The sequence below is a fragment of the Onychomys torridus genome, chromosome 4 (genome assembly GCF_903995425.1).
Source record: "Onychomys torridus chromosome 4, mOncTor1.1, whole genome shotgun sequence".
Taxonomy (NCBI): domain Eukaryota; kingdom Metazoa; phylum Chordata; class Mammalia; order Rodentia; family Cricetidae; genus Onychomys; species Onychomys torridus.
Window position 1 is genome coordinate 144,532,702 of NC_050446.1, and position 22,434 is coordinate 144,555,135.

Sequence of the window (22,434 nt, forward strand, 5' to 3'; positions counted from 1 at the left end):
GACTTCAATGAAGCAAATGCATCTAGTCTAAAAGAAACCAACTATGGAATTAACACATAAAATCCACTTAATAGGCTTAAATATTTGTGAATGTACAGTATTAATGTGAAGTGTTGATGGGCAGGTCTTCAGTATTAAAGTGCGTTCTTTACTGGAACACTGAACATTTGTCCCATTTTGAAATAGGTGTTCCCTTTTCCAAATATGTTGCCTGCTCTTACCCCATCCGTGGACACTTGAGTGGAGCCAAATGCTCACAAGCCCTCAGGCAGCAGTTACTCCATATTCACTGGACATGAAGCACATGTTTTGGGAAAAGTGCACTTCCTGAAAGACTGAATGTAAGGTTTGTAAGGATACCCACTCACAGGGTAGCTTTTCTCCAAGCCCTTTACTTATTGAATATCAAAACTTCCTCTGTTGTTCTTATTCATGCCAATTTAGAGAGGTTAGCACATTTTCTGTATAGAAGAAGGATTAATTTCAACCTTGCAGGATAAGAAAGACCTTGACCTTGTGTGATCCAGTGTCCTTGCTTTATAAACATACACTAAGTACTGCAAAAAGTGGCTTGAGCTTGAGATGGTTGGGGTCAGAGATCATAACCATATCACCTTTTTATTTGGAAATTTGAGAAGTCCAGAATAAACCTGGCTCTCCTGTCAAGGCATACTTTACCCAGATGACAAAAACACATTCTATTTGCAAATCAGTGGCATTACTTAGCATTTTAACATATTTAGACATGTTGTCCGTGGACTTTCATTGGTATTCTTGGTCCTTCACAGACTGGGGTCTGGTCAGAACTTAGCTCCTCAGGTGGGAGCCCAATGCCCTAACTGCCATGTTTAGAACAGTCCATTCAGTGAATTAGGAAGGTATGCAGAGGACTGGAAACTATGTGACTTATAAACAGAGGGCTTGAGTTCGTGCCATTAAGGTGCATGACTGTGGGCAGGGATTTACCTAACCTGATGGTTTGTTTTCAGACCAGATAAAAGAAGCAACATCTAACTACCTTGGAATACGTTTCTCAGAAACAGAGCCTGAGATGGGAGCCCTCAGACACAAACTTCTCTGATGGTAGTAAGGTGGAAAGAGAAGCAGAATGGGGTGATGAGGGAATGGGATAGAGATGTGGTGGCTCCTGGATATATGCTTCAACTTGGCCACAGGCCACTCTGAAACTCCAGATGCACCTCAGAGCTGGTTCCACCTTGAAGCCACAAGGTGGGGCCCTGTGATAAACTGTGTTGGTCAGTCTAAAGATGAACCACAACACTTGGTTTTGAAGGAGTGCACTAGGCAAAATGAGTCTTGGAGGGATAACTAGGGGGTCTTCACTGACACCTAGATGTGCTCTTTTTATCTCAAAGACACTGCATATACACAAAGGAAACACGTAATCTGCCTTTCAAAGCAGAGCACTACAAACAGAATGTGTGATTGTCTGGCAGGAATTTCTAAAATTCATGAAGTGCAAAATAACCAGACAAAACTTAGAAAGTTCTGAGACATGCCTTGTGTTGCTAAAGGGAGACTTGCTACAAATTAAAAAAAAAATGTAGGTGGATGACAGACTCACAAACTTGCATGACAAGAAAGACTTGGACTTTGTGGGATCTGATGCCCTTTCTTTATAGATGTACACCATACAAACAAAATCCTTTGTCTTGCTCATTTGGGGCTGCTTATAACAGAATATTCTATACTATATAATTATACTCTATATTGTATAATTTGAATAAAAATAGTTTTTTGCCTTATCGAAGTTGCAAAGTCCAAGAATGTGGCACTGACATCTAGTCAGAGCCTTCTTGGTACTTCATGATGTATGTGGCCCAGAGCATCAACTAGAAAGGCAGAGCAAATGCGCTAGCCCAGCCATCTTCCTGTTCTCACAAAGCCACCAGTACCATCATGGGAACCCTATTTTCATGACTCCATTTAATCCTAATTACTTTCCAAAGGCACTTCGTTCAAATACCATGCACATATGGATTATTCTCACACAATGAATTTTAGGGGCTCATTCAAACAATAGTACACTGTTCATTTGTATTTATTTCAGTTGTATCTGTGTCCCATCTCTCATTCTCTACTCATATGACTTCACATTGATTTGCCTTGAAAATCCCATTGTAAATAAGAACTGATAGCCTGTAAGAGCTCCATTTCCCTCTGCAGTAACATGATCTGAGGAATAGAAGGCAAATGGAAATGTGGCCAGAAGCAAAGCAAGCCGACAGACAGGCTCACTGTGATGCCCATGCCAGCAGATGGTCTGAAAGCCTCACATCACTTTCTGAAACAGACTCTCATTTTATGATCTCCATATTAGGTTAAGAAGCTCCATAGAAATGACAAAGGTAGGAGAACATGAAATTAACCCATCTAAAGGGCAATGAGATTGGCAATTACTGTTTAATAAGTGAGAGCAGCTGCCACCACCCCTGATGTGCCTGCTACATTTTGGTGCCTGTACTGATAGCAGCTTTCACCCATCTTGAAAACCAGGAAGCCGAGGAAGGCCTTGATTTATCAGCTGGTAGAGAGGAGGAACCTTGGAAGATCTCTGTTCCTTGAGTGATCAGACTGATCTTACAAAGGAGGCTTGACCACTGTGTCAATCCAGAGGTGAGAACCCTGAGACCCAGAAAATGAACCAATGATGGATATACTGGGATTGAGAGAGCTAGTTCAGATACAGGGAAAGCACATAAAATGGTTGGCTGGGCACTAGAGCACAGGGTACTGGGAGAATCCACACCAGAATAAAGCTCACTGAAGACTTGCATTATTCTCTGATTCTGCAGTTCTGCCAGTGCTCTTTGTCATGTGACACTGAACCTCCTCCTGTTAAAAAGGCAGATGATGGTTCTCATCCTGCACTTGTATTCATTCACATGACTCTTCAGCAAGTGAGAGCTAAAGGGAAGTGACAGTGTGCCTATTCAGTGTGACTCACTCAAACTAATGAGAGGTTAGGTAAGAATTGCCTCTTTTGTAACCTTGTTTATTTTTTGTTGTTCCTGTTGCTTACCCTCATGCTATATTACAGGGTGAGAACACACCTTATTGGTATGAGAAACAGGCAAGGCAGAGCCATGTCAGATGACTCTCAGTACAATGAGAAGCAGAACTCTCCCAGCTGTTACAGTCTAATGCAGTCACTTGGCCAAGACAGCTTACATCAAGCAGTTGCTTGATGCCTCCCACACTCAGCAATAACTAGTAACCCTTGGTTTAGGAGGCTGGAGTTTTGAAGTGCTTATTGCATAATGCCATGTTAGTCAGTAATAGTACTACTTTAGAATAGACAGTTAATTTGGGAGGAGATGGTATATTAACAAATCAAGTAAGCAATTGAAATATCTCACCAATATTCTATTGGAAGTATTCTCTAAGACACCACCCACACTGTGCAAGAAACTCAAATGAACTTGGACTATTAAGTTTCTTGGAGACATACTTAAGAAGTGGGTTCATTTTTAATTCAGCATCCCCTCCACTGCTTTATGCTAATTTTCTATGCTGATGGTGTAGATAAGGCACTCCTAGAAGATTAGCTCATTTGGAGTCCCGAATAACTGTCCCTGAATATTAAAATAAGGGTTTGCCATCTATGGTTTTGAATTAGGAAAGAGGTCATTCTAGTTTTTTTTTTTAAACTTTGGTTTATATCCAGTCACTTTAAGTAGATACCATTAGCTTTAATCTTCTTAGTAACTGAAAGCCATTTTAAATTTTGCCCTGGGTATACCAGCCCTAATTATTCCACTGGGAATCTGGATGATTTCAACTCTCTTTATGCTAGGAATGCCTAGGAGACAGAGCCCAACAATCCTTCCAGCAGCCTAAGGAGTTTTCATCTTCCTTAGGGACTTCCACTCGAGTAAGGACAGATAATTCTTTGATGGACTACTGTCGAAAAGAATTTCAGGATGAGTCTGAGTAAAGTTAGTGAGTTCATCAAGATAATAAAGAGAACATACTTTAGATGAAAATGTGAACAATTAGAGAGAGACACACTTAGGAACATTACAGCATACATCCAAAGCATGATGTACAGGCAGGGGGGAGGAGAAAGACAGACACACAGAGAAAGAGAGAGAGAGAAAGAAAGAGGCAATAAGTGTTCTTTGCATTGGATGTGTGTGTGTGTGTGTGTGTGTGTGTGTGTGTGTGTGTGTGTGTACACATATATGATTCTGTGCCTTTCTAAATTACATTCCACAAAGAATATAAATTGGTTGAAAATTAGGTAATTCTAATTAAAGTTTAAAATTAAGTAAAACACATGAGTTGGCTCAGTTTTCTTAAAGGATTCATTTTTGTACATGAAATTGTAAGGTGGTTTTATAAAGTCCATGTTTAGGCTTAGCAATGAGAAAGTGGTAACACAGAACAACTCAAGAGCTTAATACATGATCTGGCCCTAAGTCTGCAGAGCTCATTGGTTCTAAACACCCTTATCTGCGATGTGTTTAGAGAAAGATGTGTTTAGAGAAAGATCTCTCTAGGCATTTTGACTTTATCAATTGTGGTGAATGAAGTTTCTTGACACTCAGCCAGGAATAAAGTCAAACTAGATATCAGAGTGAGGGACTTCTCCTTCTCATACCTCTTAATTTTCCCTATATTTCTATCCTGTCTTGTTTGTACTGAGAGAAATAAGACAACATACATTTGATGGGGGAAGAAATCAGTGACTTAGCATGACTGAGGCTATCAAGAACTCAACCATATAGGAAAGACTAATAACAGGTATTAATCCTTCAACAGAAGTGTTCCTCAGGGCCCTCTATGCTCCAGTCATCGTTTGTATACAGAGAGGCCACAGATGCACAGATCAATAGACACAATAGAGGTAGCATTGTGGAAATTCCCCACAGCAAACACTTGTCTTGGGCCATTCTGTGTGGCTGTAGAAGAATACCTAAGGCTGAATAATTTATAAAGAACAGAGATTTATTTGCTCAACTTTCTGGAGGCTGGAGAGTCTAAGGTGAAGGTGCTGAATCTGATGAGGGCCTCCTAGAAGAGTAAAAGAGACAGCTGTAATAAAGATACTGTTACCAAGTCACATAACCGTGTACATCATGGAACATGATTGCTACATGTTCTGGTTTCATTTCTGTTGCTATGATAAAATACTGTGACAAAGAGCAATGGAGGGACAAAGGAAGAAAAGATGTATTTGTCTTACAGTTCCATGTTATAGTTCATTATTGTGGGGGGACCAAGGCAAAAACTTAAGGCATCATGTTCACAACTAAGAGCAGAGAGAGCAAGTACATGGGCCCTTACTTGTTTTTTTGGATCTCAGCTAGCTTTCTCTTCTCTTAAGCTGTTCATGACACACTGCTTAGGGAAGAGTGTTGACTACAGTGGTGTGGGTCTTCCTACCTCAATGAGTAGTTAAGGCAATCCCTCACAGAATGCCCATAAGCCAAACTCACCTGTAAAACTCTGTTTCCAGGCAATTTCCAGGCAAAATTAGTCAGCACACTGTGATGACCTACAAAATACTTTGGCTCATCAGTCATAGGAATAAAATAAGCAAAATAATACAATGATAGTTATGTCTGTGGTAATTTATGGTGGTGAAGCTGTTAACAGTACTTCCTAGAAAGATGGTATGAAGATCAGAAGACCTTACCCAAGGTTCTGGTCATAGCTCCATCTCCTCACAGCTGTATAGGTGAAAGGTTGACTGGGGATTGGGACTCCAGTGATGCAGGTTTTGTGAGTCACCTATGTTTGGGGTAAGCTTTTTAATGATGGAGCTGCCTTTGAGTTATTTATGCCCTTGTAAAAAACCTCTCATTTGCACTCCTGTAAATAATCCCAATTAGTTCGTGGGTTTTGTCAAGTAGATTTTGGTGGACCCTTTACTTTGCTTGTTGTTGGTTTCCTGTCTGAGGTGAGTAGATTTTGTTTGTTTGTTTACATCGTTCCAGGGAAATTCATACAATAGATTCCCAACTTATGAATTGAGGGAGATACATGCAGACCAAAGCACACCTGCAGCATTAGCAATGTCATGTCCAACTGATTCCCAGGCTCCAAGGAGGATAGAGTGTTCCACAACAGAAAGGAATGCAGGCTGCTCTGAGTGATTAGAACCACAGCTTCTGCCAGTTGTGTTAGGTTCCTGTCTCACCTTGCCCTATTTCTACACACAGGCCACACTCGTTTCTGTCTCTTCAAACTTCTCATATTTACTAGAAATTTCACTTTAAAAGGTACATTTATTTATTTACCCAATTTACTTATTTATTGTATTACAAACAAGGGAAAAGGGGTTATATGTGCATTGGCCAAGTATGAATGTTGAGATCAGAGGGCAACTTATGGGAGTCAGTTCCTTTTTTCACCATGTTGGTTCTGGGTATCAATCTCAGGTTATCAGATGCAGGTACCTTTAATTACTGAACCATCTAGCTAGATCTCTACTGTCCCATCCTGTCCTTGGAGATATACATACTTCCGCATAATTCATGATAGAAAAATCTTCAGTCACCAACCCTCACCTATTCTTTCAGGGCACACTGTCCAATTAGCTGTGTCAGGTGGGTGCTGTCTGCAAATGAGTGCAATCAGACCCACTTCCTTTGAACCATCTTTAAGATCCTTCAAGTAAGACAGGCAATGTGGTAGCCCTTTTGTAGTTTTGGCTAAAAATTGTCATCAGCATTTGGCTAAATGATGCCATTGCCTTTTTTTCTGTTTGGTATTCCCAGCCTTGGTTTCAAACAAAACTGTCACAGAAGCCCATGAAGACCATCTGTGAGATCCAAGCACATTAACAATGAGAAGAGTCTCCAGGGGTCTCAGATGGTTGATGTGTGAGGATGGGCTGAACCTGCCATTCACTTCCTAGAAGTTTCCTGGCCTGGCCACTGACACTCTGCTTTTCTTTCTTTGAAGACATGTGTTTAGTTATTCAGAATAACTGAATAAAGAAAATTTCAGCTTCTTTTTATTTAGCTAGGTGAAACAAGTTTATTTGTATGTTATCACAAGTCAGAGAACAGAGAGGACCAAATGTTTGCATTTTTCATTATAATTGCCCTGACATTATGAATCTGGGCTACAGGGAACTGGATGATATTCACTGCAAGGATTCAAGTGTATGACTTTGTTTTTGGAAGATTTTTGTTTTCCCAGTGGAATCTTGGTTATTGTTTCTCCATATTGGCCCTAAGTGTTTATGCATGAGAACATGCTCTGGTACTAAAAGTGGGGGTTTGATCATTTTTAGGGAATCTTGGAGAGCTGCACAGTATGGGCTGCTTCCAAGAATGAAGACATCAGACAAGGGTTGTCATTTCAAATTGTTTTGTCACAAAGGTTATTGTAAAATATAAGGTCAAAGGTCTTGATGAAATCTTCAAAATTGTTCTGCATGGCCACCAGTGGCTCATAGAGGAAAAGGAACACTCATAGTGAATCTGAGAGACCAAGTCTCTAGTTAAGCTTCAGTTAATAGGCACTTTCATTTAATCCCTATGTGGGTGTCCTGTGCCAAAACGAGCATCTTGAGGTCCAAGAACAAATATCATACACCTTACCAGAGGATCTTGCATTCAAAGAATATGGCAGACACCTAAGCCACAGGGACTCCTCAGAACTGGCAACGTAAGTTTGTGGCCAGAGGAGGACAGAAAGGGCCCCTTTCCAAGGGTAGTGTAGGAAAGAGTTTCAAGGGTGAGTGGAGGTTGTATCATGTCTTGGTGAGCACCTCAATGACACTCAGGGCAACTGGAGACAATCAAAGGACTCTGGGAAGATTGAACTGCCCTGCTGAAAATAGCTGCAGTATGACACTCTTGGAGTATTTCATAGCTCCTCTAACATTTGGAAATCCTCATACTGACTTTTGGAACAGATGGTAACAGACAGGAACACTAACTTACACCAAGGCAGGAACAGAAGCACTAAGGGATAATTTGTGTAACAACAAAGACTTTTTTGTTTGTTTGTGGTTTTGTTTTCCTATTAAATTTTATTTTACTTTTTTTTGTGGGGGAATGTTGCAAGAGCAGATGGTAGATACTAAGGGACTGGGAGATGAATGGGATCAGGATGTATGATGTGAAATCCACAGAAAATCAATAAAAAGTTAAAAAAAATAAACTAATAAAAATAAAACCCAAAACAGACCCTCTCTCCTGGGCTCCATATCCTAGCTGACCTCCAGCTGCATTATCAGAGGCCAGGCTGGTCCTAGAGACCCCAGGTATGATATTACCTGCAGCCTGCTAATACTCCTTAAAGCCTGCCCAAGAACCACAGGCTGCACCCCCTCCCCTGGGCTCCATATTGCTGAAACAATTTCAGTAGAAGACTTCTGCTTTACTGGAGGCAAGATCAGATCCAGGGACCCAAGCCTTTTCCCACAGCCCATGACATCCCAGCTCATTGTTATGGCCAGCCTCTCTGCTGGAGACTATGCCCAACTCCAGTGGACTTAAACCACTCAGGCTCAAACCATACCAATCAGAAGAGGCACAAGCAACACCAACATTATTAGACTCCAGCTGCTCAGATGCAGGCCAAACCAGTCAGAAGAGCAGGTACAGGCCACACCAATCAGAAGAACAGAGACCCCCTACAGCATAAAAGGCCAAGATAATCACCAGAAGGCTAACTCTCAACTTGGACAGAGACCCCCAATTAAACCAGAGGTCATGCTAGGCACCAGAAATTAGGCCACAAAAACTAGAAAACAAAAGTGGAAACAGAAACCAAGGAACAAAACACACATCCAACAAGACTAATACAGAAATCAGGGACTAGAACTAAATATCCCAAACACAGATACCTAAATGCCAGTGTAAAAATACAATCAACAACAGCCAGGACAATATGGACCTACCAGAGCCTAGTTATCCTACAACAGCAAGACCTGAACAATCCTACACAGCTGAAGCACAAGGTAATGACCTTAAAAAATAACTTTATGAAGATGATAGAGGTCCTTAAAGAGGAAAGTGAAAACTTCCTTAAAAAAAATCAAGAAAAAGACAATAAACAAAAATTAGAAAAAAATAAACAAATTCACTAAATAATGCCAAGAAAGACAAAGACAAACAAGCAAACATGTGGAAAAAAAACTATTGATGACATGAAAATTGAAATAGAAGCAATAAAGAAAACACAGAATTTAGGAAATGGAAAATCTGGGTATGTGAATAGGAACTACAGATGCAATCATCACCAACAGAATATAAGAGATGGAAGAGAGAATCTCAGGTGTTGAAGATATAATAGAAAAAATATATTTATAAGTCAAAGAAAGTGTTAAATCTAAAAAACTCCTAACATAAAACATCCATGAAATGTGGGATACCACGAAAAGATCAGTCCTAAGAGTAATAGGAATAGAAGAAGGAGAAGGCTCTCACTACAAAAACCCTGAAAACATATTTAACAAAATTATTGAAGAAAAATTTCCTAACCTAAAGAAGGACTTGCCTATAAGGGTACAAGACGTTGACAGAACACCAAATAGATTGGGTCAGAAAAGGAAGTCACCTAGTCACATAATAATCAAAACACTAAACATACAGAACAAAGAAAATATTAAAAGCTGCAAGGGAAAAGGCTAAGTGACATATAAAGGAAGACTTCTAAGAATTATACCCTACACCTCAATGGAGACACTAAAACCCAGAATGGCCTAGACAGACGTCTTGTAGACTCTAAGAGACCAAAGATGTCAGCCCAGACCAAACCCAGCAAAACTTTCAAACACCATAGATGGAGAAAACAAGATATATCAAGACAAAGTCAGTTTACACAATATCTATCCACAAATCCAGTCCTATAGAGGGTACTAGAAGAAAAACTACAACCCAAGGAAGTTAACTATACCTACAAAAACACAGGCAATAGACAATCTCACACCAGCAAAATCCAAAGAAGGGAAGCACACACACACCACCACCACCACCACCACCATCACCACCAATATAATAATATAATAACAGGAATTAACAATGAGTGGTCATTAATATCTCTTAATATCATTGAGCTCAATTTCCCAATAAAAAGACAAAGACTAACAGAATGGATGTGAAAACAAGATCCATCCTTCTGCTGCATACAAAAACATACCTCAATATCAAATGTAGAAATTACCTCAGACTAAAGAGTTGAAAAACATTTGCCAAGCAAATAGACCTAATAAACAAGCTGGTATACCTATCCTAATATCTAACAAAATAGACTTCTAATCAAAATTAGTCAAAAGAGATTGAGAGGGATATTTCATGCTCATTAAAGGAAAAATCCACCAGGATGACATCTCAATTCTGAACATTATGCTCCAAATGCAAGCATACCCACATTTGTAAAAGAAACATTAGTAAAGCTTAAATCACACATCGAACCCCACATATTAATAGTGGGAGACTTAACACTCCATTCTCACCAATTGACAGGTCATCTAGATAGAAACTAAACAAAAATAACAGAACTGCCAGATATTATGACTCAAATGGGCCTAACAGATACCTACAGAACATTTCACCCAAGCACAAAAGCACCTCAACACTTCATGGAAACTTCTCCAAAAGTGACCATATACTCAGACCATATACTCCCAAAGAAGTCTCAACAGATACAAAAAACCTGAAATATCCCCTGTATCCTATCAGACCACCATGGATTAAAGTTAGATTTCAACAACAGAAAGCCTGCAAAATCATGGAAACTGAACAACTCTCTAAGAATTACCACTAGGTGAAGGAAGAAAGAAAGAAAGAAATTTAAAACTTCCTAGAATTCAGTGAAAAATTTTGCTGCCTTGGGGGGGGGGCAGCCCCCATCAGTGCAGGACTCAAAAGGAATCCAGAGAGTTGACGCATAATACGACTTTTTTTTTTTTTTTTTTTAAATCTGAGGGGGTTAGGGAAAAGAGACACTTATACATTCTCTTGACAGTTTCTTTCAGATCTTTTTAAAAGTCTTTTTTGGCATTCTCTATTCCTTTTCTCATACTTTTTTTTCTAACTCTCTCATTCTTGATGTTTTCCTTCTAACTCATTTTAATTCTAACTCTATCTCTATTCTTTCTCTTACAGCTTATATACAGGATTATCTTTCAGGCAATATAAAAATTGCAACGTGCTTACATTCTGTTTTTCAAGTGGATGAATACAAATAAAAAAACAGCATGTTTTCCATATCTCTTACATGATTAAACATTTTATGTATTACAGCTGAAAACAAATTATCCACGTACATTTATACCCAAGCAACTTGTTATAAATTAACCATGTAGGCAAGCAAACTATTCTTCTCAGTCAGGTCTTTTATTGGCAGGTTGTTTTTACAATTACAAAGAAAGGGCCAATTACTTTTTACTTATCTTGAAAGGTAATCTTATAAGAAATCTTAAAGGAATCACAAACCTAAATTTTTATATATGAAAAAGAATCAGCCAGTTCTACTTTAAACCTTTAGGGTACAATGTTGTGTATATATATATATATATATATATATATATATATATATATATATATATATATATATATATATATATATATATATATATATATATATCAGCAGATTGAGGGCAAAGATAGGTATAAGGAATTAATCATAACCTTTGAATCTTTGGTCATCAACCAATCCTAGCCAAGAAAGACACATCAGCTGATAATAATTGGGCAGCTTTATTCTTGTTCCTTGACCTTAATGAATTCCTCATTCAACTATGTGCCTTTCCAAAACTTTAAATTGTCTGCTTGGGTTTTTTACCTCAATGCTATTTGATGAAAACATCTTTGTCTAACTTTAAGTTATTTTCAAAGCTTTGTTTCAACTATTATGCACTCAGAAACTTGTGAACACATTTCCCAACATTAAGGTTAAAAGAATTTAAGCTAGCTGGGCTAACTGGAATTCAATCATTTTCCTTTATCATTAATCTAAGTGACAGTCTATACAACTCCCCAGGAGACACTTATGTGTTCTAGCTGTGTGACACTAACTTGTTTTATTTTTTGCCATCAAAATTATATTTAAACTAACATTATTATTGTCAATTAGACAGTACAGCTTAAGAATAAACCATCTTCATAATAGTCCACAGGTAAAAAATACCCGATAGATTGGGATGTTTCCATGAGATAAACATACTACAGTACAGGCAGTGGGCATCTCTCCACACCTATTCACAGCATACCAGATAACAGAGAAAGATGGCAGCAGCAAACATATGAAGGCACAGCAGAAGCAAAAGACATTCTGGAGTCTGTGGTGTAGTCTTGGGGGCCTTATCTATCTGAGATTCACCATTACAGGGATTTGCCTCCTGGTAGGCTGACACCCTGAATTCTACTGCTATCTGATGCTACTCTGATATGGCCAATGGCAGAAAATGAATGCACAACATACTCTAACTTATGAGACACAATGAAAGTGGTGCTAAGAGGAAAATTCATAGTACTAAGGACTTGCATAAATTAGAGAATTCTCATACTAGAGATTTAACAACACACCTAGATGCTCTAGAACAAAAATAAGAAAACTCACCCAGGAGAAGTAGATGGCAGGAAATAATCAAACTCAGGGCTGAAATCAATAAAACAGAAACACAGAGAACAATACAAAAAATCAATGAAACAAATAGTTGGTTCTTTGAGAAAATTAACAAGCTAGACAAACCCTTATCCAAACTAACTAAAAGGCAGAGAGAGAAAATCCAAATTAAGAAAATCAGAAATGAAAAGGGAGACATAACAATAGAGAAGGAAGAAATACAAAGAAACATTTGGTCATATTTCAAAAGCATATACTCATCTTAAGTGGAAAATTTAAAAGAAATGGACATTTTTTTCAATAGATACCAGTTATCAAAATTAAATCAAAGTCAGATAAACAGTTTGAATAGACCCATGTCTCCCAAGGAAATACAAGCAATCATTAAAATTTTCCTAACCAAAAACCCAGGGCCAGATAGTTTCAGTACGGAATTTTACCACTTTCAAAGGAAAACTAACACAAATACTCCTCAAATTATTCCTAAAATAGAAACAGAATGAGTATTGCCAAATTCATTTTATGAAGATACAGTCGCTCTGATACCGAAAGCATACAAAGACTCAACAAAGAAGGAGAATTACAGAATTTCACTCATGAACATAAATGCAAAAATACTCAATAAAAATTCACAAACCAAGCCGGGCGGTGGTGGCACACACCTTTAATCCCAGCACTTGAGAGGCAGAGCCAGGTGGATCTCTGTGAGTTCGAGGCCAGCCTGGGCTACTAAGTGAGTTCCAGGAAAGGTGCAAAGCTTCACAGAGAAACACTGTCTCGAAAAACAAAAAACAAAAAAAACAAAACAAAACAAAACAAAAAAATCACAAACCAAATCTAAAAACACATCAAAAAGATCATCCACCATGATCAAGTAGGCTTCATTCCAGAGATGCAGGAGTGGATTAACATGAAAATCTGTCAATATAATCAAACTGAAGGAAAAAATCTGACATGATCATCTCATTAGATGCTGAAAAAGTCTTTGACAAAATACAACACCCTTTCATGATAAGAGTCTTGGAGAGACCAAGGATACAAGGAACATACCTAAATATAATAAAAGCAATTACAGCACACTGACAGCCAACATCAAATTAAATGGAGAGAAACTCAACACAATTCTACTAAAATCAAGAATGAGACAAGGCTATTCAATATAGATTTGAAGTTTTACCTAGAACAACAAGACATCAAAAAGGAGGTCAAGGTGATACAAATTAGAAAGGAAGAATTTAAAGTATCACTATTTGCAAATGATAGGATAGCATACATAAGTGACCCCAAAAATTGTGCCATAGAACTCCTACAGCTGATAAACACTTTCAGCAAAGTGGCTGAATGCAAAATTAACTTAAAAACAATCAATAGCTCTCCTATATACAAACAGTAAATGGGCCGAGAAGGAAATCAGGGAAATAACACCCTTCACAATAGCTACAAACAATATAAAATATCTTGGGATAACTCTAACCAAACAATTGAAAGACCTGTATGACAAGAACTTCACATCTTTGAAGAGAGAAATTGGAGAAGATGTCAGAAGATGGAAAGATCTCCCATGCTCATGGGTCAGTATGAATGACATAAAACAGCTGTTTTACAAAAAGCAATCTATAGAGTAAGTGTGATCCTCATCAAAATTCCATCACAATTCTTTACAGACCTTGAAGGAACAACACTCAACTTCATATAGAAAAACAAAGAAACCCAGGGTAGCTAAAACAATTCTGTATAAAAAAGGAACTTCTAGAGGTATTACCATCCCTAATGTATTACTGAGCAATTATAATAAAGAAAACCCGGAATGGTATTGATATAAAAGCAGACAGGTTGTTCAATGCAGTCTAATTGAAGACACAGAAGTAAATCTACACAACTATAGACATCTAATACAAAGAGGTCAAAATTATGTAATGGGGAAAAAAGCATCTTCAACAAATGGTGCTGGTATAGCTGGATGTAGACATGTAGAAGAATACAAATAGATCCATACCTATCCTCCTGCACAAAACTCAAGTCCAATTGTATCAAAGATCTCAAAGTAAAACCAGATACACTGAACCCAATAAACAAGAAAGTGGGGAATAGCCTTGACACAGGAGACAGCTTCCTGAACAGAACACCAGTTGTGCAGGTACTAAGATCAATAATTAATAAATGGGACTTCACAAAATTGAAAAGCTTCTGTAAAGGCAAAGGACACTGTCAAAAGGACAAAATGACAGCCCACAGAATGGGAAAAGATCTTTACCAAATCCACATCTGGCAGAGGGCTGATATCCAAAGAACTCAAGAAACTAGACATCAAGAAAACAAATAAGCAAATTAACAAATGGGATACAGACCTAAATGGAGAATTCTCAACAGAGAAATATCAAATGGCTGAGAATCATTTAAAGACATGTTCAGCATCCTTAGCCATCAGGGAAATGCAAATAAAAATGACACTAAGATTCCATCTTACACTGTTAGAATGGCTAAGATAAAAGACACAAGTGACAGCTCATGCTGGAGAGGATGTGGAGCAATTCCTCCCCTGCTGGTGGGAGTGCAAATCTGTAAAGCCACTTTGGAAATCAATATGGCAGTTTCTTAGAAAACTGAGAATCAATCTACCTCAAGACCCAGCCATACCACTCCTGGACATATACTCAAAGGAAACTCCACCATACCACAAGGACACTTGTACAACTATGTTCATAGTAGCTTTATTTGTAATAGCCAGAAACTAGAAACAGACTAGATGTCTCTCAACAGAAGAATAGATAAAGCAAATGTGGTACACTTACACAATGGAGTATTATTTAGCTGTTAAAAACAATGACATCATGAAATTTACTAGCAAATAGATGGAACTGGAAAAGATCATTCTGAGTGAGGTAACCCATACCCAGAAAGACCAGCATGGTGTGTACTCACTCATAAGTCGGTATTAGCTATAAAGTAAAGGAGAACAATGCTATAACCCACAAACCCAGAGAAGCTATGTAACAAGGAGGGCTCAAGGTGGTAGGGAGAGGGTACATCAATCTCAACTGTGAAAGGGAAATAGAATGGACATTGTCAGTGGAAGAGTGGAGTGAACTGGAAGGAGGAATAGGGATTGGAACAGGAGGGATCAGATGGTGGGAGGGTGGAGGGAAAGAATACTGGGAAAGACAACTGGAATCTTGGACCTTTCCAGGACTGAGCTAGAAACCTACAGAAGTGGAAACTCCCAGGAATCTATGAGGGTGACCCTAGCTAAACCCCCTAGCAACAGGGGATATGGAGCCTGAACTGGCTATCTCCTGTAACCAGATATGACTTCCAGGGGAGGAAATGGGATACCAACCCAGACATAAACCTTTTGACCTATAATTTGTCCTTTCTATAATGTGCTGGGGTGAAGATGGTGTAGAAATTGTGGGAGTGACCAACTAATGACTGGCACAGCTGGAGACCCACACCCTGAGAATGAGCTCATCCCTGAGGGCCCAGACCCAGAGTTGGGATGCCCCAGAGACCTAGGGTAAAAATAAACATGACTGGCAGGAAATCAAGAAGTCAAGAAAATTATTCCTAATGATATTCTGCTATAGTCATAGATTTGTGCCTAGCCCAACTGTCACCAGAGAGGCTGCATCCAGGCACTGATGGAAACAGATGCAGAGACCCATAGCCAAACATTAGGTGGATCTGCAGAAGAGGGAAAGGAAGGATTGTAGTACACAGTGATGTCAAAGGCACCACAGGAAACCCACAGAACCAATTATAATTATGCTCTTGAAAATTAAATTTTTGAGTTAAGACTTTCAAGAAAGGTCTTAATTTTAATGCACAAACTTACAATTTGTCAAAACTTGAATAAAAGAACTATAACTTTAAATTCAGTAAAATATTGAAAACGAGAAAAAGACAACTTGATAAAAAATTGTTTTGGTTTTCTCAAAAGACAAGTCCTAGGAGATGCCCTGTGTTTTACAGAGATAAGAGTTTTAAATAACTATGATGATTAGTTTTGTTTTCCAACATGATTAGATTAAGAAATTCCTAGAATACTGATGAAGCACCCCTTTGTGTGTGTCTGTGAGGTTGTGTCCAGAGAGGATTAACAAAGAATGAGAATATTACTCTGAATGTGGGTAGCTTCATCCCACAAGACTGTATCCAAGAACTGAATAAAAAGGTCAAAGGGAGAAGGCCAGGTGAGTACCAACCCTTCTCTAATTGCTGACTCACCAAAGTGTGAGTAAACAGCTTCCAGACAACACAGACAGATGTTACTTCCTCCATCATGCCATCCTTAAAAGCCAAAATGAGTCCTTCCTCACTTTAATTGCTCCTTGTCAAGTCTTAGTATTGAGACAAATAACTAAAACACCTATGTATGTTATCATTTTTTTCTGCTCTGAATGTTGTCTAACTTACCGCTGTTATCCCTAAATGTTTATATCACAATTCTTAATCATGCTGGTATTGTTCAGAAATGAAAGATGAGAGACATCGGGGTTCACCAGAATAGGCTTGGGTCCACAAAGTAGGAAGGCAAGTAAGCACAGATGACAGCCTACCATGTAAACAAAGATTTGGGCGTGGTGTAGGCCTAGGCTCTGGAAGCTCCAACAAGTTAGGCTTGGCCACTACTCATAAAACACCAATTAAGTAGAAGAGGAAGGGTGAAAAGTAGAGAGGGTGGATACAATGAATAGAAACAAATAAAGGGGTCTAGTAACCCCAACGAGCTCTAGATTTAAATAGAGAAAGAGTTGGGGCTTCACAAAAGCTGTGTGTAATTAAGCAATCTTGTTTAAGATTTAATCCCACTGATTCATCATAGCAGCTCTGTTTCAGCAAGGTTGTTCTATGAAGTCTTTATCACTGTCATCTCTTGAACTGATCAATTTAGTTCCTTCAAGATGATCTCTTCTGTTCTAGGGTGCAGGCTTGCTCTTATGTACAACCACCCATGTGCATGTGTTCATTTATCTATGTGTGTGTGTGTGTGTGTGTGTGTGTGTGTGTGTGTGTGTGAGAGTGTGAAGGCATGAGTATAGGAGTTCTGTCCTGGAAGGGTCTGCTGTTCCAGAAATCCAAAGTAATTCAAGAGGAAAGGTAAATGGGATAGAGAGACACCAAATGAAGGCAAGGAAACCAGGTTTTTATCCTCTCTGATTGGTCCAAGTGAGGAGTCAGTCCCTTCTAGAAAAAGTAACTTCACAATGCTGGTTTTAGCCTCACTTGCAAATGCACCCAAAATAGTAGATCCTGGTGCTGGGCAGGGGACATGAGCTCCAGCACTTTCTTAGCAGGAAGCATCCTGTTATGAGATTCTTGGCTAAAATGAGTTCTTGATAGCAAGAGTCCACAGAGCAGTCTAGACTTGGGGACCAAGCTTATTTGTTCATGAAAGGACATTTTGCAGTCCAAGCACATGATTGGACAGGGTGGGGCATGAGGACCGTGTCTTTCTCTGTTGTGAACCCCTAGTTTGCATCCATGAAGTAGGCTTACTGAAGCTCACTGTGCTGTCCAATCTGCTCATCCAATCCATTCCAAGGAACAGCACTGTTTTGAAACCTGTGCTGGTTGCCAGATGGGACCTGATTTTATGTTCATAAAGCAGACTCAATTTCTGGTGTTTAATTTCTTTGCATTTGAATGAATGCCATTTAACTACAATCGTAGTCATTTCATTTTAGACTGTTTGCTTTCAATCAGATTTAAATTTTGCATTATACATGCAGCTGCATCTTCTTACCTGTTTTCTATTTTTTAGCTTCCTTGGAAGGCCAATGTTGATGTGACAATTTGTGAAGGACATATTGGATTTCCCAGAAGAGAACTTAAAATAAGAGTGAGTGACTCAGGGCTCCTTAAGAAGATGCCCCATGATTCATACTCAGAATGGGGAAGTGGGTACTGATGGGTGAGCAGGGAGAGGAAGAAAAAAGGAGGGAGGGAAAGAAGAGGGAAAAAGGGATGGAAAGGAAGTGTCCAATAGGAACGTGTTCACAGAGAATCAATTGGCCTCTGGGCTCCATCTCACTTACATCCAAGAAAATGGGTGGAATAATCCCCTTCCCACAGTGGGGTGGATCCTCCCACAGCTATCATTAGTAGAAAAACAGTGCTCCCATAGACTTGTCTATAGGCCATCTGCTGGAGGCGTTTTCTCAACTGAGGTTCTCTCTTCCTAGATGAATCTAGCTTGTATCAAGTTGATGAAAAACAAACCTCACATTTCTCTATTTTGAATGGGACTTTAAAATAGTTATTTCTTGAGAATGGGGGAAAGATGAAGACCAGTCATGGAGTTCATATTGCCTTTCACCTGGAACAATAAACAAGTCTGTGGGAACATTTTCTTGATAGCATTGTTAGTGCCCCTATTAGGCAGGTGATCACAGGAGGTATACAGTAGATAGTTTAATATTAGCCTGGAGAGCAAGCCAGTCAACAGGATTCTTCTATGGCATCTGCTTTGCTTTCTGCCTCCAGGTTTCTGCCTTGAGTTCCTGCCAGGGCTTCCCTCCATCATGTACTATTAAGGTGGAAGTGTTAGCCAAATAAATGTTTTTCTCTTTTCTCTTAAATTGCTTTTGGTCATGGAATTTATCACAGTAGGTGAAAGCAAATTAGGACAAAAAAAATTCACAAAGACATCTTGTTTTGATCTCTAACACTTGATGTGACCATTTTTAAAAATAGTTATCAGGCAGTGTGGGAAGATAATTTTGAAAAGGCAAAACAATTATAAAGTCTGAAAGAAATCAAATGTCATTCTTTTGAGAAAAGAGGCCAAATGAACTTATATTGCATTTTACAAACCCAAACGTGGCATGTTCTCTCTCAGGTCCTGCTTAAGAAACCATCACAATAGGGGACTACATCTGGAAGTATCCTTTGTCTTACTGGCTTCCCTGTGCTAACTTCATATACATCTGCTTTGAGATTTCATTGAGGCATCCAGTTGCTTCATATTTTGGATGTTCTATTTTCCAAAATCTCCTGGACAGATCAGATGAATATGATGGTGTATAGCTATAGTCCCAGGACTTGGGAGGCTGAGACAGGAAGACTACAAATCCAAAGCCAGTGCATGTACCTAGACTACAGTGCATGAGCAATTGCTTAAATTAATGACTAAGAATTATTTTTGATTCCCTGATATCAGGTTCATTTTTCCTACTCCCCTCCCCCAATTTTTACCGGGAATTATAATCACTAAAATCTCACAATTTAAAACAGTAGAATCAGGGTTGGGGATTTAGCTCAGTGGTAGAGCGCTTGCCTAGCAAGTGCAAGGTCCTGGGTTCGATCCTCAGCTCCAGCAAAAACAAACAAACAAACAAAAAAACCAGTAGGATCACAAAACTACCCACAATTGCAGATGGTTCCCTAAAACTGTCTACTCATTCCTTTATATTTTCTTATTCAGATCTCTTTTTTACATCTACATATCTATTTCTTTCTCTAGTCTCTCTTTAACAAGGTTCAATTAATTGCCAGACACAGATCCCAAATCAGAGTTCAAAAGGAACTTGAGGCTGGGGAGCCCCCAGCTGGATCAGGCCCTCCAGATAAGTGAGACAATTGAATAGCTTGAACTGCTTGGGAGGCATCCAGGCTGGGAGACCAGGACCTGTCTGTCCTTAGTGCATGAGCTGGCTGTTTGGAACCTTGGGCTTACACAGGGACACTTTGCTCAGCCTGGAAGGAGGGGACTGGACCTGCCTGTACTGAATCCACCAGGTTTAAATGAATCCCCAGGGGAGTCTTGGCCCTGGAGGAGATGGGAATGGAGGGGAGGGGCTGGGGGTAAGATGGGGGTGGGAGCAGAAGGGGGGAGGACAGGGGAACCCATGGCTGATGTGTAAAATTAAAACACAAATATAATTAAAAAAAAGAAAAGAAAAAGTAAAAGAAAAGTGAAAAGGAACTTGAGAGGCTCAGGAGCCACCCTGAACTTGGATCCAGTGAGGAGCTTATGTGGATGGTATCGTAGACAGTGGTATTGAGTATACAGAGCATACATTGCATGATGATGTGAGAAGCTGGAAAGGTGTGCATGTGTGTTGGGGGGGATTGTAACAACCACTCACTAGACCTCATATCTCAAAGATCTTACTCCCACAAAGAGCCACACTCAAGAACCAAGATGAAATCGAAGGATATGTTGAGGGATGAAGAACATTTGAATCTAAAATGTATCACATTTCTTTTCTAACTATCAACCAGGACCAATGGTTGTTCCTTGGTGTCAGCTTGGTCTATAGCAAAGTGATGCCAGCCTAATTCAGGACAATAGCCTCTTGAAGGGGTTCAAGCATCAGCTAATTGTCTAACTACTTGGCACTTGAGCTCTAAGGAGAGGTGAGTTCTGAGAGGTTGCAGGAACCCCTGGTGTGGCAGGACTACTAAATTTCAAAGCCTATACAGCATGTTCAGGCTCTGGTGTTGGTCAGCATTCCATCACTGTAACAAAATAAGAAAATGTTTTTAAGTTTTCCGTGAGCAATCACTTTGCCCTATTGTCTTTGGACCTATCTCAAGGCAGTACAAGGTGGGAGTGTGACACAGGGGAGAAACTCACTTCTTGAGAACTAGGATGTGAAAAGAATGAGAGAGGAGGAACTCAGATCCCAACATTCCTTTCTTTCCAACAGATTACAGCTATCAAAATTTACACCACCTCGCAATAAATAGTTTTATGGGTTGCTTTGAACCAAGCCTTTAATGCATAGGCCTTTAACACACATTCAAGATCTCAGTTATAGCTACTCTGTGGCCTGAGGTTCCATAGATGCTGCATCATTTGGCGTGATGTAAAGGCCTGGAGTCACATAGATGATGTTCTCCAGGTGTTTCATCTGTAGAATCACTAGTACATGTATCTCAGCCTTGGTCTTCCTCACCCTAGGAAAGGAGCACCTACAACTGCCTTGCCTTTGCCATGAGGGTTGATTCTGTGAATGACTGTGCTCACTTGCCACCTGTCATATACATGTGTGTAAGGAGAAGAAAATCTCTATATGTGTCATCAGAAAAAGACAGATCAAAACAAAAACCTTAACAATGATAGCTAGAGACAGATATTAGTGATTTATTAATTTAAAATCACATTTGTTTTTTGAAAATAAGTCACTGGACACCAAGGCCTGCTTATATGCTTGATGAGAAGAGACATTTAGAGAAAAAAATGTTTCAGAGATAGTTAAAAACTAAATAAAACCTGAGGATCCTCAGAGTGTGATCTGGCCTTTGCTGTGACAAGGAAAACTCATTCTAGATGTTCTGGCTAGGAGCCAGGCAATAGGATTACAAAATAGCAGAGTCTAACTTAGTTTGAAATTAAAAAGTACAGCCCCAGAAGAGCAGAAAATGTGGAGGATGGGTAGAAGGAGGGAAAAAAACCACTCTGAAAATGCAATTGAAAAGAACTAAAAAGCTGGGTAATGAAGCAAGGTTTGGTATAGAGCATGCCTGTCAGATTAACCGGGGAGGAGGAAAGGATGTGGGTAGCATTGTAATAATAAGATAATGGAGCCCTTCTGACAGAGCAGCTAAGATGTGTGCTGCTCAGGAGCTGTAAGTCCATGTTGAATGGAGAAGCTGGGCTCAGAGCACGTTTATTCCTCAAGATCGATAAAATGTAATAAATTTATACCAAGCATAATACCACCTCATTTATCTTAAGAACTTGGAGGAAGGAAGAATCAGGACAGAGACGGGCTACTGCAAATGACTGGATCTTGGCAACATGCCGAAGGGTTGATATGGACCAGTCTTTTTTAATCTGGGCCTTAATTTACTTATCTGTGTAATGAACATTGGACTAGAGTCAGGAAAAATGCCATGAGCTAGCTATTCTAAGACTACTTACAGAGTGTATGC